Raw genomic sequence first — 26,140 nt, forward strand, 5'->3', positions numbered from 1 at the left:
GTTCTAACTGGAAGATGGTGATAATTGAAATCTACATTCTTCATTGTTGATGCACGTTCAGAGTCACTGATGGATTCCAGTACCTCTCTGTTTTTTAGATTAATTTGTCAAGGCACAGGTTTCCTCTTGCACATAACTCTTGGCTTTCTTTCAGTAGTTTGATTGCAGATTCTGTGGACTCTGGACTTATAAGACCATCATCTACATAAAAGTTTTTCTTCAGAAAATTTGCTGCTGATATGCATTAATTTTCATTATGACTGGCCAGGTACTTCATACTATAATTGGCTCAACCTGGAAACGATGATGCTCCAAACAAGTGTACTTTCATTTTGTATTCTGCTGCCTCTGAATCTGTATCTCCGTCCTCCCACCATAGAAACCTCAGGAAGTCTCTATCTTCATTCTGCACATGAAACTGGTGGAACATCTTTTCAACGTCACACATGAGTGCTACAGGATACTTTCTGAATCTACAGAGTACTGCAGGCAGAGTGTTTGTAAGATCTGGTCCTTTTAGTAGATCGTTTAATGCAACACCATTGTACTTTGCTGAGCAATCAAATGCCACTCTAATCTTATCTGGTTTCTTTGAGTGGTAGACACCATGATGTGGGATGTACCACACTTCTCCTTCTTTAGGCTGATTATAAATTTTCTCTGTATGTCCTTCTTCAAGGATGCCTTCCATGAATTTCAAATAATCATTCTTCAGATTGGGATCTCTTACCATCCTTTTCTTCAAAAACATTTCAATCTTGCTAGGGCAAGATTTCTGTTATTTTGTAGCTGAGGTCGTTCTCTGAAAGGTAAGGGCATTTTAAGATGACCTTGTTGATTCTGCTGAATACTTTCTTCTAGAGTGTCTATGAACTTTACGTCTTCTTGGGTTACCCTCTTTTCTTTAGAACTTATGTCTGCAAAGTCGGATTCAAGGATCTTGATTACTTTTGCTGGACTTACAGTTGGTAACTTTTGGAAAGATATTCAATGACACAATCCTGTCACCTGTTTTGAGTTTGCGATCTGCTGTTTTCCTCCAACAGCACTCCATCTTAGATCAGTTTGAACAGCGTAGGGTTCACCCTTTCCTCCTGTGATTACTTTTCGTGGTACCAAGGCTTTGTGACAATCCTAGCCAATCAACAGTCCAACACCAAACTCCTTCAGTGGGGACATTTCATAAGATGATGACAGATAGGTGTTCCCATTTATTGGATGTTTCACAGGTAGGTATGCAATCTCGATCTAGAGGTATATCGTCTTTTGTATAAGCTGGAGGTATATCTAATGTGAAGTTTGAAGTCCTCTAACTCTCAGTCCTTTGACCCTTTGAATGTTCACTAATGTGCCTCTCCCTGTCATTGTGGTGAGTTTGAGCTTCACTGATTCTGTAGCTACTTGCACACTGGTACAACCATTGATGTGCCGTTGCTTTATCCTTCCCTCACTCTGCAGGAGAATACTGATACTTTCTTGCCTTCCTCAGTATCTTTATGTAGTGGTGTAGGATGGCGTCCTTTGCAAAGGCAGCATGTGGACTTTTTCTTACACTCCTTAGTAACATTGCCTTTTCTTAGACATGCGAAACATAGTTTATCCAGTACAATTTTTTTCTTTTCTTCTGAGGACCTCTCCTTCAATTGTTGGCACTTGTGTATGGAGTGGTTCTGTCTCTCTACTGATCCCAGTAGTGACTTTGAACTTTCTCTCGTAGGTACACTATATGGACCTGTAGCTGCTGTGTTGGTTGCAAAGCTAGTTGCTCTTGCACGTCTTATCTCTCTTGCAGTCCTTTCTTCTAAGGATTTTAAGATGTAAGATGATGTTACTGGATTATATGCTATCTGTGCTTCCTCATTGACGAACTTAGAACTCTTTAAAACTAGGGAAGTTCTTACCTAGATCTAACTGTTTAGTTACATAGCGATTCCATCTAGAAGCCACTTCTTCCGGTAGCTTAGTTAGCATCCTGTGGTTTTCTAGATAGTCGTTCAGTACTTCCAGTCCTTGAATGTGGGATGGCATTGTTGCATGCTTGCAGGAAGTCACCATACTTTTGGAGTTCTTTAGGGCCTGTTTTAGGCCAGTTATTCAGTTTCTCTTTAAAGGCTCTTTGTACTAAGAAAGGGAACTTCCTTTGCTTCCCCACCAACATATCTCTGAAGGTAGAATACCTTGTCAACTGGACTGAAGCAATGATGCTCAATGATAATTTCAAAACTTGCCTTCCACTCTATGAACTTCAGTACGTCTCCTGAAAATACAGTAGGTTCCGGAACGGGAAGTCTAGCTAGGACTGTTCTCTGTTGTCCTGCTGGGACAATGGTTGTAATACTCTCCTGAGCATTGCCATGACATCTAGGAATAGAATCATCCTGTTCTATTTTCTCACTTAGTTCTGAATTAGGTGAGTCCCTTTCTTTATCTTTTTCTGGTAGAGATAGAGGGTAAAATTAACACACCTTTTTCCTGACACTGGACTAGGCCTCTTTGTTTTTCTGAGCAGGGATAGAAGGATAATTTATTTCTTCACTACATGCTGGAGATTCCCTACCATCCTCCTGGGTGTATGAAGGAAAGCAGGAGTCTGTTTCTTCACTTGGTACAGATTTGAACCTATGACTACTTTGATTCATATCCTCTTCGTGTACTCTGAGTCTGGCTTCTATGATCTTAACTTCTTTCTGCCTTTCCAGACTTTTCATCTGTTGGCACTGTGCCTCCAATTCAGCTTCCATTGGATGGCACTGTGCCTTTATTTGATAGCGCTGTGCCTCAATGGCAGCTTCCATCTCAATTTCTGTTCTCTTGACAGAAAGTTGTTCAGATAATTCCTTTCTTTTGGATGAAGTACTTGAGGACTCTGATATGTGGGTGGCACTTCTGCTAGCGAAGGAAGTCACACTTGATATTGTGGTTCCCCCTAAGGACCTAGCATAGTCTCTCATAAAAAGCTTGTTCATTCTCTTTCTTGCTTTAACTTCATCCTAGTTTGCTGCAGATGAAAGTTCTCTCTTACTAAATATTTAGTGAACGCAGTGCATGTGTCTATGTTCCTTACAATATCCTGGGAAGGTGTCGTAGATGACCGCAGGTTGACATATGCTGTCATAAGTAGGATTGAGCGAACCCGAACTGTAAAGTTCGGGGTCGTACCAAACTTCAGGATTTTTGAACCCCGGACCCGAACCCGAACTTTTCAGTAAAAGCCAATCAACAAGCGTTAAACTTGTGTGCTCTTAGAAGCCTACTAATGGCATGGCTGTGATTGGCCAGTGCAGCATGTGACCCAGCCTCTATATAGGCTGGAGTCACGTAGTGCTGCACATCACTCTGCTCTGATTAGTGTAGGGATAGGATGCTGCTGCTGTGAGGTAGAGAATAGGACAGAATCTTTAATCTGAAGTGCTTGTTAACACAGCGATCTACCTAGACGTTTTTAGTGGGTGCAGTGCACAATCTTTTTACCCTGCCCTGAGCCCAGTGACCCAGAAAAATAGCTTTTATCCGTCTGTTACGTGGGCGGCGGCGGCGGCCATTTTATGCAAGTTCTGTGCACCAGCACAGTATATGTGCATTTGTGACAGTCAAATAGAAGCTTAAAATACTGCAATAATTATCTGGGTTTTAAAAAAACACCCATTTTTGGCAATACCCTCAATCTGGGGCATATGCTGTATTAGTCAGTGTGCAATTTAAGCTAGAAATACAGCAATCATTTTATGGATTTTAAAAAACAACCTTTTTGGGGAAAATACTCACTTTTACAGCCCTTGCCTTATCTGTCAGTGTGAAATTCAAGCGTTATATACTGCTGTCATAATGTATGTTATTAAAAAAACGCCCATTTTGGGAAAAATCCTAATTTTGCGGCGTTTGCACCTGTCATTGTTAAAAACAAGCTTGAAATACTTCAATAATTTTCTGGCTTTTAAAAAACACTCATTTTTGGCAATACCCTCCATCTTGGGCCTATGTTGCATTAGCTTGAAATACAGCAATACTTTTATGGGTTAAAAAAACACCAGTTTTGGGCAAAATACTGAATTTTACAGCCCTTGTTTCATCTTCCAGTGTGAAATACAAGTGTAAGATACTGCTATCATATTCTGTTATTAAAAGAACAAAACTAAATGTGTGGCCTTGTCTGCATCTGTCAGTGTGATATACAAGCTTGAAATACAGCAATAATATTCTGGGTTTAAAAAAACACCCATTTTGGGCAAAGTACTTAATATTGCAGCCTTTGTTGCATCTGTCTTCAGATGCGTTAGATACTGGTGTTCTAATCTGTTATAAAAAAAAAACACCCATTTTGGGCAAAAAACAAAATTAGCGGCCTTGTCTGCATCTGTCACTGTGAGATATAAGCTTGAAATACAGCAATATTCTGGGTTTCAAAAAAACAAGATCCACGCGTTAGATACTGGTGTTCTATTCTGTATGAAAAAAACACCCATTTTGGGCAAGATTCTAAATTTGAGAAATATGAGGAGAGTGTCAAATAAACGACGTGGCCCCGGTCGTAGTGCTGCTGGTGGAGCTCCTGTTGCAGGGAGAGGACGTAGTCGATCTGTGCCATCCATCCAGACAGAATACAGTATTTTGTTCTTTAGAGGAATTCTGTTGATTTGGCTGGGTTTTAACTTAGCTTCAAGGTCCCTTTTAAACCAGTGTAATTTGGTGAGGTTGCCTGTAGTACTTATTGGTATACTTAGTACTATTGTTTCTGTATCTTCTAAGCCCTTGAACAGGTAGCTAATCTGTATTCTTCAATGTATGGTGAGGCTGCCTATAGCTAGATTGTCCTCCACCATGTGCAAAGGTGCCCATTAAGCCTTAGGTAGTAGCTGTTATCACAGATGTCTCTCTTTAGCTTGGTTTTCTTCCAGGGACGCAAACACTATCCTCTGGTTGTAGGATGTAGGAACTAAGAGGATCACAGGAGGAAAATTCTCTCCTGCCCCTCATACCTTGGCTCTACCTCATTGCTGCATCAGACTTCACCCACTACTCTGCGGTGTGTAGCCTCAGCTTAACAACAGACTCTACTCCTCTCAACAACCACTTTCTACTCTCTTCTCTCCCCACTACACTAGACCTGACCTAAGTATTTATATGAACTAAGTGCTATCCCCATCTAGTGGTGGGATGCATAAATTATACCTAACCAGCTTATGAACAGAGAGATACAACAGGTGATGTAATGCAGAATGACATGCAATATAATAATGCAGTTTTACAGTAATTTACCAGTTTCAACATGTCCTGAGTGGGATGCTGCAACATGACCTTGATTCCATGTGGGGTCGAGGACCTCATCAACCTCCACATCATCTTCCACCCAGTCTTTACCCCTGCCCTCTTTGTCGGTCTGCACACTGCAGAAAGCCACAGCAGTTGGCACCTGTGTTTTGTCATGATCCGAGAAGTGCTGCGGTGTTCCTCCCATGTACTCATCTTGAAACATAAGTGGTTGGGCATCGGTGCACTAAATCTCTTCCACTTCTGGGGCAGGGCTTTGTGGATGGTCCTGGGAAACCCTGCTAGCAGAGTCATCAAAAAGCAGAAGAGACTGCTTAATGACTTGGGGCTCAGACTGCTTGGCTGATTTGCAAGGGGGTGAGGCGAAAGACTGATGGACCTGGGCTGCAAGTGTCAACTCTGATCTTTCAGCAGGAGACTGGGAGACTGGATGGGAGACAATGTGAAGGAACTGGAGGCACTGTCAGCCAACCAATCTACTATCGCCTGTACTTGTTCTGGCTTCACTATTTGTAGAGCTGCATTCGGCCCTACTAAATAACGCTGAAGGCTCTGTCGCCTACTTGCACCTGAGGAAGGTGTTTCACTTGTGCGTGTAGCTGACACAGATTGACCACGTCCTCTCCCTGCAACGGGAGCTACACCAGCAGCTGCACGACCAGGGCCAGGTCCCTTATTCGACGCTCTTCTCATTCTCCGCAAATATAGGATCTTGCCCAAAATGGGCGTTTTTTTTTTTATAACAGAAGATAACAGCAGTATCTAATAGGTTTATTTCACCCTGACAGATGCAGCAAAGGCTGCAAACGTAGTATTTGGCCCAAAATGGGTGTTTTTTTAATAACCGAAGATAACAGCAGTATCTAACGTGTGTATTTTACATTGACAGGTGCAGTGTCGCGGCGGATGTGCACTCAGTTTAACAGATAACACACCAACCAGGCTCTGGACGAGAGACAGGGGAAGGGTCACCTCCTAGCTAATCCCTGACCTCTTTCCCTGCACTGCTCAGCCCACATGCAGACCTTGAAGGTAGGTGTGATGTGTCCTCCAGCCTGGGCTGACAAAACCCTGAATTCCCTAAGATGGTGAAGTGGGGAAATAGGAGCAGCCTGCTCGCACAGAACCTGGATGGGATAGATGACACAAACAACCAAACTAGAAATTACACTTATCTTCCAGAGCAGGAACAGACAGCCAACCTTCCCTCCAAGCTTCCCAGACCACAATGATTAGTATAATCTGCACAGAGTACTTGGCTGGACGCCATTTAAACTAATGACTCCACCCAGTGCACCTGATGAGAGGCGGATCCAGCACGGCACCAAAACAAATACTAAACTCGTGCTGCTATCCTGGCCGACCTCCTCACATCGTCAGAGTGGGGCATGACATGCAGCATAGGCCCCAGATGTAGGGTATTGCCAAAAATTGGTGCTTTTTTAAACCCAGAAAATTATTGCAGTATTTCAAGCTTGTATTTGACAATGACAGATGCAGCAAACTCTGCAAAATTAGTATTTGGCCCAAAATGGGTGATTTTTTTAATAGCAGAATATATCAATAGTATCTAATGCTTGTATTTTACACTGACAGATGCAGAAAAAGGCAGCAAATTTAGTATTTTGCCCAAAAAGGGTGTTTTTTTTTATGGCAAAATATAACAGTGTTACAAAACGCTTGTATTTCACACTGACTGATGCAGCAAGGGCTGTAAAATTTAGTATTTTGCACAAAGGGTGTTTTTTTAAACCCAGAAAATTATTGCAGTCTTTGAAGCTTAAATTTCACACTGACAAATGCTGCATGGCCCCAGATGGAGGGTATTGCCAAAAAGGGCTGCTTTTTAAAACCCATAAAATTATAGCAGTCTTTCAAGCTTGTATTTAACAATGACAAATGCTGCAAAGGCCACAGATGTAGGGTCTTGCCAAAAAATGGTGATTTTTCTTTTTCTAACCCAGAATATAATTGCAGCTTCAATTTGTCACAAATGCACATATGCTGTGCTGGTGCACTGAACTTGCATAAAATGGCCGCCGCCGCCCACCTAACTAACAGACGGATAAAAGCTATTTTTCTGTGTCACTGGGCTCAGGGCGGAGTAAAGATTGTGCATTGCACCCACAAAACAAAATCTAGGTAGATCGCTGAGTTAACAAACACTTCTGATTAAAGATTCATTCCTATTCTCTCCCTCACAGCAGCAGCATCCTATCCCCACACTAATCAGAGCAGAGTGACGAGCAGCGCTATGTGACTCCAGCTTATACAGAGGCTGGGTCACATGCTGCACTGGCCAATCACAGCCATGCCATTAGTAGGCATGGCTGTGATGGCTTCTAAGGGCACACAAGTTAAACGCTTGTTGATTGGCTGCTCTGCAGCCTTTCAAACAGCGCCATTAACTCGCCGAACACCAAACCCGAACTTTTACTGAAAAGTTTGGGTTGGGGTCCGGGGTCCAGAAATCCTATAGTTCGGTACGAACCTAAATTTTGCAGTTCAGGTTCGCTCAACCCTACTTGTGACATATTCAAAAATTCAAGTGAACATTTCCCCAAAGTGGCGTGAAGTCTAGTAACTTCGAATTGCTTTGTCATATAATCACACACTTTTATAAGGAGATTCACCATGGCATTAGTGTTAAGAACGAATATTCGAAAGAGCGAATTTTAATCTCGAATATCGGCACTTCGAAAATTTGCTAATATTTCAAATTTAGTGCTATATATTCGTAATGATGAATATTCGTAATTTCTTTTCCATCTAAACACGATTCCTCCCTGCTTCTTGCTTGTGGGCCAATGTGTCATTGGCCCACAAGCAACGTAAGCAGGGACGAATCATGACTTCAGATGGAATAAAATGACGAATATTCTAAAAAACGAATATCTAGCACTATGTTGAATATTTGCAATTTTTTTCCCATCTGAAGTCATGATTCCTCCCTGCTTAAAGGGTTTCTGTCATAAGAAATAACGTTATGTAGCTGACTGACATTAGCGATGTGCTGTCAGCAGTACATAACAGTATGCTTCATAACTCCCTGCCTGCCGCCGTTCTCTTAAAATAAAGACTTTTAAAATATGCTAATGAGCATCTAGGTGCTATTTGGACATTGCCTCAGCACCTAGAGGCTCAGCCTATGTATCCTTTGGCACGCCCAGGTCCAGTTAATTGACTTTCGAGTTCTCCTCAGCGTCCCATAAATCCCGCGCTTGCTTCTTTCCTTCGGCGCAGGCGCAGTGAGGAAGCCGGCAGCAGGAGTGCGTCCTTCACTCACTGCGCCTACGCCGAATACTAAACAGGACGGCGCAGGCGCGGGATTTAGGGGATGATGAGGAGAACTCAAAAGTCAATCAACTGGACCTGGACGTGCCAAAGGGTGCGAGCCTCTAGGTGCTGAAGCAACGGTCTAATAGCACCTAGAGGCTCATTAGCATATTTAAAAAGTCACGGCCAACAATCGCGACACCCAGCTGTTACCATCACCCCCCAGCGTAAGAGAGCGAACAGAAACTTCACACCTGAGGTAAGATCGCTTCAAGCCAAGCGACATGTGGGACGCCAAAGCCGGCATACAACTGAGATCCCACAGCAACTAACTGTGAGTCAGTACGCATATGGGGAGAATACAAAGGGGAGACTGCCGTATCAAATATATGAATGCAGCGTGTTTTTAAAGATACCTAGGCTGATAAACTGAAATTAAGAAGGATCTTGCTGCATTCTCAAGTGCTGCATTTCTAAGTGCATTGGAGATATTCAGGAGAATAACAATCTAACTTAGACAAACTTACAGCTTTTCCACTGTACCAAAACTTCAGCTGTGTTTCTGGTGGATACTCAGACACTGTGCTTCAAAACAGGTAAGGAATTTGTTAGACAGGTTCTTGCTATTATCTGATTGCGTTTGAGCATAGGTGATTAAGGTGTTAAATTTGTTGTTGGTGAGGAGCTTTGTCAACACAAGCAAATCTACATTTTGCACCCCCCCATCATTTCACATTTCTGCCCCTCATGATTCATGTCCATTTCTTGCCCCCCCATCATTTCACATTTCTGCCCCTCATGATTCATGTCCATTTCTTGCCCCCCCCCCATCATTTCACATTTCTGCCCCTCATGATTCATGTCCATTTCTTGCCCCCCCCCATCATGTCACATTTCTGCCACTCATGATTCATATCCATTTCTTGCCCCCCCTATCATTTCACATTACTGCCCCTCATGATTCATATCCATGTCTTGACCCCGCATCATTTCACATTTCTCCCCCTCATAATTCATATCCATTTCTTGCTCCCCCATCATTTCACATTTCTGCCCCTCATGATTCATATCCATTTTTTTGCCCCCCCATCATTTCACATTTCTGCCCCTCATGATTAATGTCCATTTCTTGCCCCCCATGTGCCAATATCATAGTGCCATTCTCTCCCCCTGCCCCCTAATGTGCCAGTATCAAGTGCCTCTCTCCTCCCCCCTCCATGTGCCAGTATCATGGCACCAATAGCCCCCCTCCCCCCTCCCCCGTGGCAGTAAAGTAACAGTCTGGTATAAAAAAAGAAAAAGAAAAAACTTTTATACTTACCTCCATGTCAGCGATGCAGGCCTCTTCCTCTTCCTGTGTTCCCACCAGCCTCTAGTGTTGAACATTTGGTGCTCGTGTTCTTATTTCACCTGTCTTTCAGAAAAGCTTATGATGGGATTCGAAGCCATGACCTTCTGTATCAAAGGCAAAGCACTTACCCACACAGCTTTTATAAAGTAACTGGCTGTACAGCTCTCATAGCTGTGTGGGTAAATGCCTTGCCTCTGATGTGAAAGGTCGTGAGTTTGAATCCCAGGAGAAACTTTTCTGAAAGACATGCTAATTGAGATTTAAATACACCAGGGTCTCGTAGCTCAGCCTGTCAGCTGCCTGCCGCTCTGTGACTATGACAGTGAGGGTAGGGGGCGGCCAGGCTGCTCGGCACACAGGCTCAGAGAGGTAAATGTAAGTTAGCAAGTTAATTGTTTGCTGCCCCCTTCTCTGCGCCCTCAAGCAGCCTTATGATAGAGCCGGCACTGAGTCACACCACACAAAAACAAAAGTTTTAGATTTGAGAAAAACTGACTTTTTTAAAATTAGATTAGTCCCTATCATATTGGAACAGTTTCAATGGAGCCCAGTAGAAATGGGACTACTTAAAAGTGGCACTATTGAAGGCAACAGATAATTGCATTAGGCTTGTCAATACAAGCAAAAAAGGGAAGAGACCACTGTGGTACTCAGCAGAAGTGGCCAAAATCATTAAAAACAAAAAGATAGCATTTATAAGATTAGGCAGAGAGAGGCCAAGCAAGTTATAAGAGCTTCTAAAGCACATGCAGAAGAGAAAATGGCTCAGTCAGTGAAAAAAGTCGATAAGACATTCTTCAGATACATGAATGAAAAAAGGAAACTAAAATAAGTAATTACCAAATTAAAAATGGAAGAAGATAAAGAACTAGCTGACTGCCTCAATGAATAGTTCTGTTCAGTTTTTACTAAGGAAAATGAAGGGAAAGGACCTCAGTTAGGAAGTAAGACTAATGCATCTTTTGAGGTTCTAAGTCAGCTGTCTAAAATTACTACAAATAAGTCACAGGGGCCTGATGGGATACACCCAAAGCTATTAAAAGAGCTTAGCGGTGAACTAGCAAAACCATTAACAGATTTATTTAACCACTGGTAACGGGAGTCATCCCAGAAGATTGGAAATTCGCAAATGTTGTGCCCATTAACAAGAAAGGTAGTAAGGAGGAATTGGGCAACTATAGGCCAGTAAGCCGGACATCAATAGTGGGGAAATTAATGGAAACCAAACTTAAGGAGAGGATTGTGGAACATCTAAAATCTCATGGATTTAAAAATGAAAAACATCATGGGTTTACTTCAGGGAGATCATGTCAAACTAATCTTATTGATTTTTTTTGATTGGGTGATTAAAATAATAGACGGCGGAGGAGCAGTAGACATCGCTTATCTAGACTTTAGTAAGGCTTTTGATACTGTCCCACATAGAAGGCTTATCAATAAATTGCAGTCTTTGTGCTTGGACTCCCATATTGTTGAATGGATTAGACAGTGGCTGAGGGAAAGACACCACAGGGTTGTAGTCAATGGAGTATATTCAGACCATGGTCTTGTTACCAGTGGGGTACCTTAGGGATCTGTTCTGGGACCCATATTATTTAATATCTTTATCAGTGAAATTGCAGAAGGCCTCGATGGTTAGGTGTCTTTTTGCTGATGACACAAAGATTTGTAACACGGCTGATGTTCCTGGAAAAGAATTTAGGAAAACTAGAGGAATGTTCAAAAATCTGGCAACTAAAGTTTTCTGTTGATAAGTGCAAGATAATGCACCTGGGGAGTAAAAACCCAAGAGCAGAATATAAAATCAGCGATACAGTCCTAACCTCAGTATCTGAGGAAAGGGATTTAGGGGTCATTATTTCAGAAGACTTAAAGGTAGGCAGACAATGTCATAGAGCAGCAGGAAATTCTAGCAGAATGCTTGGGTGTATAGGGAGAGGAATTACCAGTAGAAAGAGGGAGGTGCTCATGCCGCTCTACAGAGCACTAGTGAGACCTCATTTGGAGTATTGTGCTCAGTACTGGAGACCATATCTCCAGAAGGATATTGATACTTTGGAGAGAGTTCAGAGAAGAGCTACTAAACTGGTACATGGATTGCAGGATAAAACTTACCAGGAAAAGATTAAAGGACCTTAACATGTATAGCTTGGAAGAAAGAAGAGACAGAGGGGATATGATAGAAACTTTTAAATACATAAATAGAGTTGAGCGAACACCTGGATGTTCGGGTTCGAGAAGTTCGGCCGAACATCCCGGAAATGTTCGGGTTCGGGATCCGAACCCGATCCGAACTTCGTCCCGAACCCGAACCCCATTGAAGTCAATGGGGACCCGAACTTTTCGGCACTAAAAAGGCTGTAAAACAGCCCAGGAAAGAGCTAGAGGGCTGCAAAAGGCAGCAACATGTAGGTAAATCCCCTGCAAACAAATGTGGATAGGGAAATGAATTAAAATAAAAATTAAATAAATAAAAATTAACCAAAATCAATTGGAGAGAGGTTCCATAGCAGAGAATCTGGCTTCCCGTCACCCACCACTGGAACAGTCCATTCTCAGATATTTAGGCCCCGGCACCCAGGCAGAGGAGAGAGGTCCCGTAACAGAGAATCTGTCTTCATGTCAGCAGAGAATTAGTCTGCATGTCATAGCAGAGAATGAGGCTTCACGTCAGCCACCACTGCAACAGTCCATTGGCATATATTTAGGCCCAGCACCCAGGCAGAGGAGGGAGGTCCCGTAACAGAGAATCTGTCTTCATGTCAGCAGAGAATTAGTCTGCATGTCATAGCAGAGAATGAGGCTTCACGTCAGCCACCACTGCAACAGTCCATTGGCATATATTTAGGCCCAGCACACACACAGGCAGAGGAGAGAGGTCCCGTAACAGAGAATCTGGCTTCATGTCAGCAGAGAATCAGTCTGCATGTCATAGCAGAGAATGAGGCTTCACGTCAGCCACCACTGCAACAGTCCATTGGCATATATTTAGGCCCAGCACACACACAGGCAGAGGAGAGAGGTCCCGTAACAGAGAATCTGGCTTCATGTCAGCAGAGAATCAGTCTGCATGTCATAGCAGAGAATGAGGCTTCACGTCAGCCACCACTGCAACAGTCCATTGGCATATATTTAGGCCCAGCACACACACAGGCAGAGGAGAGAGGTCCCGTAACAGAGAATCTGTCTTCATGTCAGCAGAGAATCAGTCTGCATGTCATAGCAGAGAATGAGGCTTCACGTCAGCCACCACTGCAACAGTCCATTGGCATATATTTAGGCCCAGCACCCAGGCAGAGGAGGGAGGTCCCGTAACAGAGAATCTGTCTTCATGTCAGCAGAGAATTAGTCTGCATGTCATAGCAGAGAATGAGGCTTCACGTCAGCCACCACTGCAACAGTCCATTGGCATATATTTAGGCCCAGCACCCAGGCAGAGGAGGGAGGTCCCGTAACAGAGAATCTGTCTTCATGTCAGCAGAGAATTAGTCTGCATGTCATAGCAGAGAATGAGGCTTCACGTCAGCCACCACTGCAACAGTCCATTGGCATATATTTAGGCCCAGCACACACACAGGCAGAGGAGAGAGGTCCCGTAACAGAGAATCTGGCTTCATGTCAGCAGAGAATCAGTCTGCATGTCATAGCAGAGAATGAGGCTTCACGTCAGCCACCACTGCAACAGTCCATTGGCATATATTTAGGCCCAGCACACACACAGGCAGAGGAGAGAGGTCCCGTAACAGAGAATCTGGCTTCATGTCAGCAGAGAATCAGTCTGCATGTCATAGCAGAGAATGAGGCTTCACGTCAGCCACCACTGCAACAGTCCATTGGCATATATTTAGGCCTAGCACACAGGCAGAGGAGAGAGGTCCCGTAACAGACAATCTGGCTTCATGTCAGCAGAGAATCAGTCTGCATGTCATAGCAGAGAATGAGGCTTCACGTCACCCACCACTGCAACAGTCCATTGGCATATATTTAGGCCTAGCACACAGGCAGAGCAGAGAGGTCCCGTAACAGACAATCTGGCTTCATGACAGCAGAGAATCAGTCTGCATGTCATAGCAGAGAATGAGGCTTCACGTCACCCACCACTGCAACAGTCCATTGGCATATATTTAGGCCTAGCACACAGGCAGAGCAGAGAGGTCCCGTAACAGACGATCTGGCTTCATGTCAGCAGAGAATCAGTCTGCATGTCATAGCAGAGAATGAGGCTTCACGTCACCCACCACTGCAACAGTCCATTGGCATATATTTAGGCCTAGCACACAGGCAGAGCAGAGAGGTCCCGTAACAGACAATCTGGCTTCATGTCAGCAGAGAATCAGTCTGCATGTCATAGCAGAGAATCAGGCTTCACGTCAGCCACCACTGCAACAGTCCATTGTCATAAATTTAGGCCCAGCACACAGGCAGAGGAGAGGTTCATTCAACTTTGGGTAGCCTCGCAATATAATGGTAAAATGAAAATAAAAATAGGATTGAATGAGGAAGTGCCCTGGAGTCCAATAATATATGATTATGGGGAGGTAGTTAATGTCTAATCTGGACAAGGGACGGACAGGTCCTGTGGGATCCATGCCTGGTTCATTTTTATGAACGTCAGCTTGTCCACATTGGCTGTAGACAGGCGGCTGCGTTTGTCTGTAATGACGCCCCCTGCCGTGCTGAATACACGTTCAGACAAAACGCTGGCTGCCGGGCAGGCCAGCACCTCCAAGGCATAAAAGGCTAGCTCTGGCCACGTGGACAATTTAGAGACCCAGAAGTTGAATGGGGCCGAACCATCAGTCAGTACGTGGAGGGGTGTGCACACGTACTGTTCCACCATGTTAGTGAAATGTTGCCTCCTGCTAACACGTTGCGTATCAGGTGGTGGTGCAGTTAGCTGTGGCGTGTTGACAAAAGTTTTCCACATCTCTGCCATGCTAACCCTGCCCTCAGAGGAGCTGGCCGTGACACAGCTGCCTTGGCGACCTCTTGCTCCTCCTCTGCCTTGGCCTTGGGCTTCCACTTGTTCCCCTGTGACATTTGGGAATGCTCTCAGTAGCGCGTCTACCAACGTGCGCTTGTACTCGCGCATCTTCCTATCACGCTCCAGTGCAGGAAGTAAGGTGGGCACATTGTCTTTGTAGCGTGGATCCAGCAGGGTGGCAACCCAGTAGTCCGCACAGGTTAAAATGTGGGCAACTCTGCTGTCGTTGCGCAGGCACTGCAGCATGTAGTCGCTCATGTGTGCCAGGCTGCCCAGGGGTAAGGACAAGCTGTCCTCTGTGGGAGGCGTATCGTCATCGTCCTGCCTTTCCCCCCAGCCACGCACCAGTGATGGACCCGAGCTGCGTTGGGTGCCACCCCGCTGTGACCATGCTTCATCCTCATCCTCCTCCACCTCCTCCTCATCCTCGTCCTCCTCGTCCTCCAGTAGTGGGCCCTGGCTGGCCACATTTGTACCTGGCCTCTGCTGTTGCCAAAAACCTCCCTCTGAGTCACTTCGAAGAGACTGGCCTGAAAGTGCTAAAAATGACCCCTCTTCCTCCTCCTCCTCCTCCTCCTGGGCCACCTCCTCTTCCATCATCGCCCTAAGTGTTTTCTCAAGGAGACATAGAAGTGGTATTGTAACGCTGATAACGGTGTCATCGCCACTGGCCATGTTGGTGGAGTACTCGAAACAGCGCAACAGGGCACACAGGTCTCGCATGGAGGCCCAGTCATTGGTGGTGAAGTGGTGCTGTTCTGTAGTGCGACTGACCCGTGCGTGCTGCAGCTGAAACTCCACTATGGCCTGCTGCTGCTCGCACAGTCTGTCCAGCATGTGCAAGGTGGAGTTCCACCTGGTGGGCACGTCGCATATGAGGCGGTGAGCGGGAAGGCCGAAGTTACGCTGTAGCGCAGACAGGCGAGCAGCAGCAGGATGTGAACGCCGGAAGCGCGAACAGACGGCCCGCACTTTATGCAGCAGCTCTGACATGTCGGGGTAGTTGTGAATGAACTTCTGCACCACCAAATTCAGCACATGCGCCAAGCAAGGGATGTGCGTCAAATTGGCTAGTCCCAGAGCTGCAACGAGATTTCGCCCATTATCACACACCACCAGGCCGGGCTTGAGGCTCACCGGCAGCAACCACTCGTCGGTCTGTTGTTCAATACCCCGCCACAACTCCTGTGCGGTGTGGGGCCTGTCCCCCAAACATATGAGTTTCAGAATGGCCTGCTGACGTTTACCCCGGGCTGTGCTGAAGTTGGTGGTGAAGGTGTGTGGCTGACTGGATGAGCAGGTGGAAGAAGAGGAGGAGGAAGCCGAGAAGGAGGAGGTGGCAACAGGAGGCAAAGAATGTTGCCCTGCGATCCTTGGCGGCGGAAGGACGTGCGCCAAACAGCTCTCCGCCTGGGGCCCAGCTGCCACTACATTTACCCAGTGTGCAGTTAGGGAGATATAGCGTCCCTGGCCGTGCTTACTGGTCCACGTATCTGTGGTTAGGTGGACCTTGCTACAGATGGCGTTGCGCAGTGCACACTTGATTTTATCGGATACTTGGTTGTGCAGGGAAGGCACGGCTCTCTTGGAGAAGTAGTGCCGGCTGGGAACAACATACTGTGGGACAGCAAGCGACATGAGCTGTTTGAAGCTGTCTGTGTCCACCAGCCTAAATGACAGCATTTCATAGGCCAGTAGTTTAGAAATGCTGGCATTCAGGGCCAGGGATCGAGGGTGGCTAGGTGGGAATTTACGCTTTCTATCAAATGTTTGTGAGATGGAGAGCTGAACGCTGGCGTGTGACATGGTTGAGACGCTTGGTGACGGAGGTGGTGGTGGTGGTGTTGGTGGTACATCCCCTGTTTGCTGGGCGGCAGGTGCCAACGTTCCTCCAGAGGCGGAGGAAGAGGCCGAGGCGGCAGCAGCAGAATAGGCCGAGGCGGCAGCAGCAGAAGAGGTAGCAGGGGGAGCCTGAGTGACTTCCTTGGTTTTAAGGTGTTTACTCCACTGCAGTTCATGCTTTGCATGCAGGTGCCTGGTCATGCAGGTTGTGCTCAGGTTCAGAACGTTAATGCCTCGCTTCAGGCTCTGATGGCACAGCGTGCAAACCACTCGGGTCTTGTCGTCAGCACATTGTTTGAAGAAGTGCCATGCCAGGGAACTCCTTGAAGCTGCCTTTGGGGTGCTCGGTCCCAGATGGCGGCGGTCAGTAGCAGGCGGAGTCTCTTGGCGGCGGGTGTTCTGCTTTTGCCCACTGCTCCCTCTTTTGCTACGCTGTTGGCTCGGTCTCACCACTGCCTCTTCCTCCGAACTGTGAAAGTCAGTGGCACGACCTTCATTCCATGTGGGGTCTAGGACCTCATCGTCCCCTGCATCGTCTTCCACCCAGTCTTGATCCCTGACCTCCTGTTCAGTCTGCACACTGCAGAAAGACGCAGCAGTTGGCACCTGTGTTTCGTCATCATCAGAGACATGCTGAGGTGGTATTCCCATGTCCTCATCATCAGGAAACATAAGTGGTTGTGCGTCAGTGCATTCTATGTCTTTCACCGCTGGGGAAGGGCTAGGTGGATGCCCTTGGGAAACCCTGCCAGCGGAGTCTTCAAACAGCATAAGAGACTGCTGCATAACTTGAGGCTGAGACAGTTTCCCTGGTATGCATGGGGGTGATGTGACAGACTGATGGGGTTGGTTTTCAGGCGCCATCTGTGCGCTTTCTGCAGAAGACTGGGTGGGAGATAATGTGAACGTGCTGGATCCACTGTCGGCCACCCAATTGACTAATGCCTGTACCTGCTCAGGCCTTACCATCCTTAGAACGGCATTGGGCCCCACCATATATCGCTGTAAATTCTGGCGGCTACTGGGACCTGAGGTAGTTGGTACACTAGGACGTGTGGATGTGGCAGAACGGCCACGTCCTCTCCCAGCACCAGAGGGTCCACTAACACCACCACGACCATGTCCACGTCCGCGTCCCTTACTAGATGTTTTTCTCATTGTTATGGTTCACCACAACAACAAATATATTATTTGGCCCAATGTATTGTATTCAAATTCAGCGGGATATAAATTTGAGGCCTAGTATTTAGGCGCTGGGTGACCGGTATGGATTTAGTGACAGAATTAGACTTGGAAATGCACAGAAGCGTGTGTGTGTGAAGTTATTCTGAATGACCCAATGTGCACCTTGAATATTATATACCCTTTTAGGGATAGATTTCAAATAGCTCTGATATAGCAGAAACCACTAAATTATGAAATTGCTAAATTGGGAATTGTATTTCAACCCAGAACAAAAAATGTGCTTTGACGGACACTAAATAACTTTCCCAGCCACAACAGGACAGCGTTAACGAGAGATTTAGCAGGATATAAATTTGAGGCCTAGTATTTAGGCGCTGGGTGACAGGTATGGGTTTAGTGACAGAATTAGACTTAGAAATACACAGTAGCGGGTGTGTGTGAAGTTATTCTGAATGACCCAATGTGCACCTTGAATATTATATACCCTTTTAGGGATAGATTTCAAATAGCTCTGATATAGCAGAAACCACTAAATTATGAAATTGCTAAATTGGGAATTGTATTTCAACCCAGAACAAAAAATGTGCTTTGACGGACACTAAATAACTTTCCCAGCCACAACAGGACAGCGTTAACGAGAGATTTAGCAGGATATAAATTTGAGGCCTAGTATTTAGGCGCTGGGTGACAGGTATGGGTTTAGTGACAGAATTAGACTTAGAAATACACAGTAGCGGGTGTGTGTGAAGTTATTCTGAATGACCCAATGTGCACCTTGAATATTATATACCCTTTTAGGGATAGATTTCAAATAGCTCTGATATAGCAGAAACCACTAAATTATGAAATTGCTAAATTGGGAATTGTATTTCAACCCAGAACAAAAAATGTGCTTTGACGGACACTAAATAACTTTCCCAGCCACAACAGGACAGCGTTAACGAGAGATTTAGCAGGATATAAATTTGAGGCCTAGTATTTAGGCGCTGGGTGACAGGTATGGGTTTAGTGACAGAATTAGACTTAGAAATACACAGTAGCGGGTGTGTGTGAAGTTATTCTGAATGACCCAATGTGCACCTTGAATATTATATACCCTTTTAGGGATAGATTTCAAATAGCTCTGATATAGCAGAAACCACTAAATTATGAAATTGCTAAATTGGGAATTGTATTTCAACCCAGAACAAGAAATGTGCTTGAACGGACACTAAATAACTCGCCCAGCTACAGCACTAAGGACAGATTTAGCTGGATATAAATTTGAGGCCTAGTATTTAGGCGCTGGGTGACAGGTATGGGTTTAGTGACAGAATTAGACTTGGAAATGCACAGTAGCGGGTGTGTGAAGTTATTCTGAATGTCCCTATGTGCACCTTCAATATGATCTACCCTTTTAGGGATAGATTTCAAATAGCTCTGATATAGCAGAAACCACTAAATTATGAAATTGCTAAATTGGGAATTGTATTTCAACCCAGAACAAGAAATGTGCTTGAACGGACACTAAATAACTCGCCCAGCTACAGCACTAACGACAGATTTAGCTGGATATGAATTTGAGGCCTAGTATTTAGGCGCTGGGTGACAGGTATGGGTTTAGTGACAGAATTAGACTTGGAAATACACAGTAGCGGGTGTGTGTGAAGTTATTCTGAATGACCCAATGTGCACCTTGAATATTATATACCCTTTTAGGGATAGATTTCAAATAGCTCTGATATAGCAGAAACCACTAAATTATGAAATTGCTAAATTGGGAATTGTATTTCAACCCAGAACAAGAAATGTGCTTGAACGGACACTAAATAACTCGCCCAGCTACAGCACTAAGGACAGATTTAGCTGGATATAAATTTGAGGCCTAGTATTTAGGCGCTGGGTGACAGGTATGGGTTTAGTGACAGAATTAGACTTGGAAATGCACAGTAGCGGGTGTGTGAAGTTATTCTGAATGTCCCTATGTGCACCTTCAATATGATCTACCCTTTTAGGGATAGATTTCAAATAGCTCTGATATAGCAGAAACCACTAAATTATGAAATTGCTAAATTGGGAATTGTATTTCAACCCAGAACAAAAAATGTGCTTTGACGGACACTAAATAACTTTCCCAGCCACAACAGGACAGCGTTAACGAGAGATTTAGCAGGATATAAATTTGAGGCCTAGTATTTAGGCGCTGGGTGACAGGTATGGGTTTAGTGACAGAATTAGACTTAGAAATACACAGTAGCGGGTGTGTGTGAAGTTATTCTGAATGACCCAATGTGCACCTTGAATATTATATACCCTTTTAGGGATAGATTTCAAATAGCTCTGATATAGCAGAAACCACTAAATTATGAAATTGCTAAATTGGGAATTGTATTTCAACCCAGAACAAAAAATGTGCTTTGACGGACACTAAATAACTTTCCCAGCCACAACAGGACAGCGTTAACGAGAGATTTAGCAGGATATAAATTTGAGGCCTAGTATTTAGGCGCTGGGTGACAGGTATGGGTTTAGTGACAGAATTAGACTTAGAAATACACAGTAGCGGGTGTGTGTGAAGTTATTCTGAATGACCCAATGTGCACCTTGAATATTATATACCCTTTTAGGGATAGATTTCAAATAGCTCTGATATAGCAGAAACCACTAAATTATGAAATTGCTAAATTGGGAATTGTATTTCAACCCAGAACAAAAAATGTGCTTTGACGGACACTAAATAACTTTCCCAGCCACAACAGGACAGCGTTAACGAGAGATTTAGCAGGATATAAATTTGAGGCCTAGTATTTAGGCGCTGGGTGACAGGTATGGGTTTAGTGACAGAATTAGACTTAGAAATACACAGTAGCGGGTGTGTGTGAAGTTATTCTGAATGACCCAATGTGCACCTTGAATATTATATACCCTTTTAGGGATAGATTTCAAATAGCTCTGATATAGCAGAAACCACTAAATTATGAAATTGCTAAATTGGGAATTGTATTTCAACCCAGAACAAGAAATGTGCTTGAACGGACACTAAATAACTCGCCCAGCTACAGCACTAAGGACAGATTTAGCTGGATATAAATTTGAGGCCTAGTATTTAGGCGCTGGGTGACAGGTATGGGTTTAGTGACAGAATTAGACTTGGAAATGCACAGTAGCGGGTGTGTGAAGTTATTCTGAATGTCCCTATGTGCACCTTCAATATGATCTACCCTTTTAGGGATAGATTTCAAATAGCTCTGATATAGCAGAAACCACTAAATTATGAAATTGCTAAATTGGGAATTGTATTTCAACCCAGAACAAGAAATGTGCTTGAACGGACACTAAATAACTCGCCCAGCTACAGCACTAACGACAGATTTAGCTGGATATGAATTTGAGGCCTAGTATTTAGGCGCTGGGTGACAGGTATGGGTTTAGTGACAGAATTAGACTTGGAAATGCACAGTAGCGGGTGTGTGAAGTTATTCTGAATGACCCTATGTGCACCTTGAATATTATATACCCTTTTAGGGATAGATTTCAAATAGCTCTGATACAGCAGAAACCACTAAATTTTTAAATTGCTAAATTGGGAATTGTATTTCAACCCAGAACAAAAAATGTGCTTTGACGGACACTAAATAACTTTCCCAGCCACAACAGGACAGCGGTAACGAGAGATTTAGCGGGATATAAATTTGAGGCCTAGTATTTAGGTGCTGGGTGACCGGTATGGATTTAGTGACAGAATTAGACTGGGATATGGCCAAAAAATAACCACACTATTGCTGGTTAAATGCACTTGGTGATGGGCGCAGCTTGCCCCTGATGTAGTATATGGCCAAAAAATGAACAGACTATTGCTGGTTAAATGCACTTGGTGTCACAGCTTGACCAACCACACTACTGAGGGTTAAATGCACTTGGTGACGGGCGCAGCTTGCCCCTGATGTAGTATATGGCCAAAAAATGAACAGACTATTGCTGGTTAAATGCACTTGGTGACGGGCGCAGCTTGCCCCTGATTTAGTATATGGCCAAAAAATGAACAGACTATTGCTGGTTAAATGCACTTGGTGTGATAGCTTGACCAACCACACTACTGAGGGTTAAATGCACTTGGTGACGGGCGCAGCTTGCCCCTGATGTAGTATATGGCCAAAAAATAAACAGACTATTGCTGGTTAAATGCACTTGGTGTGACAGCTTCACCCTGATGTAGGCTTTAGCCAAAAAACAAACGCACCATTGAGGGTTAAATGCACTTGGTGACAGGCGCAGCTTGCCCCTGATGTAGTATATGGCCAAAAAATAAACAGACTATTGCTGGTTAAATGCACTTGGTGTGACAGCTTCACCCTGATGTAGGCTTTAGCCAAAAAACAACCACACCATTGAGGGTTAAATGCACTTGGTCGCAGCTTGTGCTGGCGCACCACAAGACACAAAATGGCCGCCGATCACCCCAGAAAAATGTGACTGACAAACGGTCTGGGCAGCCTAAAAACAGTGAGCAATTGAGGATCAGCAGCTCAATGATCCACAGCTGCAGATCGATCAGTTAATCAAGTCCTTTGGAGGAGTTAATCTGCCTAATCTCGCCCTACTGTCGCAGCCGCAACCTCTCCCTACGCTAATCAGAGCAGAGTGACGGGCGGCGCTATGTGACTCCAGCTTAAATAGAGGCTGGGTCACATGGTGCTCTGGCCAATCACAGCCATGCCAATAGTAGGCATGGCTGTGATGGCCTCTTGGGGCAAGTAGTATGACGCTTGTTGATTGGCTGCTTTGCAGCCTTTCAAAAAGCGCCAAGAAAGCGTCACAAAAGCGCGAAGAAAGCGACGAACACCGAACCCGAACCCGGACTTTTACGAAAATGTCCGGGTTCGGGTCCGTGTCACGGACACCCCAAAATTCGGTACGAACCCGAACTATACAGTTCGAGTTCGCTCATCCCTATACATAAAGGGAATCAACAAGGTAAAAGAGGAGAGAATATTTAAAAGAAGAAAAACTGCTACAAGAGGACATAGTTTTAAATTAGAGGGGCAAAGGTTGAAAAGTAATATCAGGAAGTATTACTTTACTGAGAGAGTAGTGGATGCATGGAATAGCCTTCATGCAGAAGTGGTAGCTGCAAATACAGTGGAGGAGTTTAAGCATGCATGGGATAGGCATAAGGCCATCCTTCATATAAGATAGGGCCAGTGGCTATTCATAGTATTCAGTATATTGGGCAGACTAGATGGGCCAAATGGTTCTTATCTGCCAACACATGTTTCTATCTTTCTATATTCACCAACCTATTGATTCGTAAATAATTCACATTGGATACCTTTAATGTTATACATATTCAAAAATAAGTGACACCAAAAGGAAACAAAAAACGGCCACTGTTACAGAAACAGACCACCATAGGTTGGACTTTTTTACGAAGTATTGTGGTAGCATGAATTTATATGGTCTAAGTTATACAGTCAGGTTGTAATTCCTACACCGTTCACCTGATTTGGATGTAAATACCCTCAAATTAAAGCTGACAGTCTGCAGTTAAATCACATCTTTTTTGTTTAATTTCAAATCCATTGTGGTGGTGTATAGAGCCAAAAATGTTAGTATTGCGTCGATGTCACAATATTAATGGACCTGACTGTATACCGGCAATTAATTGTTTATACTGATACACATGTACTGCTATTCACCTCTTTTCAGCACAAATTATTTTGGTGCAAACTTTATAATTGTGTATATGTAATCTACTGATATTTTTGCTATATATATATATATATATATATATATATATATATATAAAAAATTATATTGTGGTTCTCAATTTTAATATCCTCACCAATACCTCCCCCTTTTATTATATTTTTATATATTACAGCCTCACCAATAAAGTGATTATTTTATTTGAGAATATACGTTTCAGTGTCCAGAAAGAGTGCCAATCATCTACTGAATAAATTAAATTTTTATGTGTGGGTGAACCATATTGATTAGAGCACCTGCATCCTGGCCTCACTTCTTTTTATCGTAAAAAAATTATTTAATGTCAAATATAACGAACATACGAATTTGCGAATATATAATGAATATTCTACAAAATATTTGCGAAATATCACAAATTTGAATATGACCCCTGCTGCTCATCACTACATGCCATGACATGTAGGTCCCCTTCTTTGCTTCAATTGTCCAGATTCCAGCAACACAAATATTCCATACTTTTATATCCTGAATTATAGACCAAGTCTTTTAACACGGGGTCATTCTTTTTTAAAATATAGTGACATAAAAATGGAATCCCAGAGAAGCCCGTTTACTTGCCAGCTACTTTTTACCTTTGTAAGTCACAAGCCTTTCATGAGAAATATAGTATTACATGGTGACCATTTTGACGGATGTCTGTCCATGGGATACATGACAAACATTCAGGCTCTCACTTCTTGCTCATATAGAAGGACCCCCACTATGGCATCCCTATGTCCTAACAGGGCATATAGACAGAACTTTTCCTTCATGACCAAGAAAAAAAAAAAAAAAGTACAAAATCAGCATAAAGTAACATTTTATCTTCCAGGTTAAGATGACAAGCATATTTAGGCATACATACTACTATGTTTTATTTACATTTTGGGGCTTAGATCATTTTAAGCTGCAAATCCAATAATAATTTCATTCTTGTCCACCATGTGGCAGTATAACATCATGTTTATGGCAGCCTAGCATCCATTATTGCTTATTATTTATGAAACTTTAATATATTCTGCAGATTTTTATAAAAACATTCAGCTTTATGTTTATATATTGATTTATGGTTAGCGCACCCAATATTACAATTTTAATAAATAGAAAAGAGAACTGTTGGTTGCTAATCAATCTACTACATTGCAATCACAGACTAGAATAGTCACTTCTATCATAGTGTTGTCAATGCGCCGTCTGCTTTCTGTGATGACCCACAGTATAGGAGAGCACGGTCTGTTCTACTTCCAGTAAGGTATAAAACCATAAAAAGAACTGTGCAAAACGTGAGGGGAAAAATACTGCAATTTAAGAATTCCTACAAAAATAGAAGTATCAATAATTTATTTTTATCAATTAACAAAATGCAAAGTAAATGAACAAAAGAGAAAAATAAATGATAAATGTTAGCCCAGCGGTACGTGTCAGCGATGCTGCCCCTACCTGTGAGTGCTGGGCTCCCTCCTACCCTCTTGCTGCCATGCACCATGCTGACAAGCGTGGGCACAGGGCCGGTGCAAGGATTTTTGCCAACACAAGCGAAGTTACATTTTGGCGCCCCCCCCCCCCTCGCAGCTCACCTGGCCCTGTTCCCGTCTGCAGCAACTGGCTTCCTGGCCTGGTATCTTCTCTCTGCTTCAGACAATCACTGGTTTGAGGACCAAAATTTTTCACGCTATAAGACCTAGGTTTTAGAGGAGGGTAATAAGAAAAAAATATTTTCCCTTACACCTCAGGTCAGACCAACAATCAGACCCCCAATGTTAATCAGATCTCATCTCACAGACCCAATCAGACCCCAAATGTTAATCAGACCCCCATGTCAGACATCAGCCCCCCATGTTAGCCGATAGCCCCATCCATCATGCCCCCATGTAAGCCATCATGCCTCCATGTAAGCCATCATGCTGCCATATCAGCCATCAGCCCCCATGTCACCTTTCTCCCCCTCTATGTCAAATCACCCCCTATGTCACATCAGCCCTCCATGTCACATTTCTCCCCCTCCATGTCACATTTTTCCGCCCCCTCCCCCAGGGTGCCCACCTGCCTGTACTGGTTGTTAGGGCTTGCATAGGTGTGTGTCTTCTCCCTTGTGAGGCAGCACGTACACGTCCTCTATCTCCCCAGTCTATTGCTGGATTTCAGGAAGTATTTTAAGGAGCTTCCTGCCCCAGGAAGATGCCTGAACAACTTATGGTCACTGGCTTGTCTAGTTCCTAGTGTGAAGGTGTTTTTGGAGAGCCTTTCTGTGTACCGGACCCTGCTTTTGGATTTATTAGATTTTGCTTGTTTGATGCCTGCCTCTGACCCTGGAATTCTTTTATGGATTTTGCTTGTTTCCCGCCTGTCTCTGACCTTGGACTTCATTTATGGACTTTGCTTGATCGATGCCTGCCCCGACTTTAGATTTCCTGACCATGTACTTCTCCTCGGGGCTTGCACTGGTATTTTTGACTGTCACGGAAGGTGTACAGGAAACAAGACAACACAAAATGAATATACGACTCACT

Source organism: Bufo gargarizans, chromosome 6, assembly GCF_014858855.1.
Source record: "Bufo gargarizans isolate SCDJY-AF-19 chromosome 6, ASM1485885v1, whole genome shotgun sequence".
Classification (NCBI taxonomy): Eukaryota; Metazoa; Chordata; class Amphibia; order Anura; family Bufonidae; genus Bufo; species Bufo gargarizans.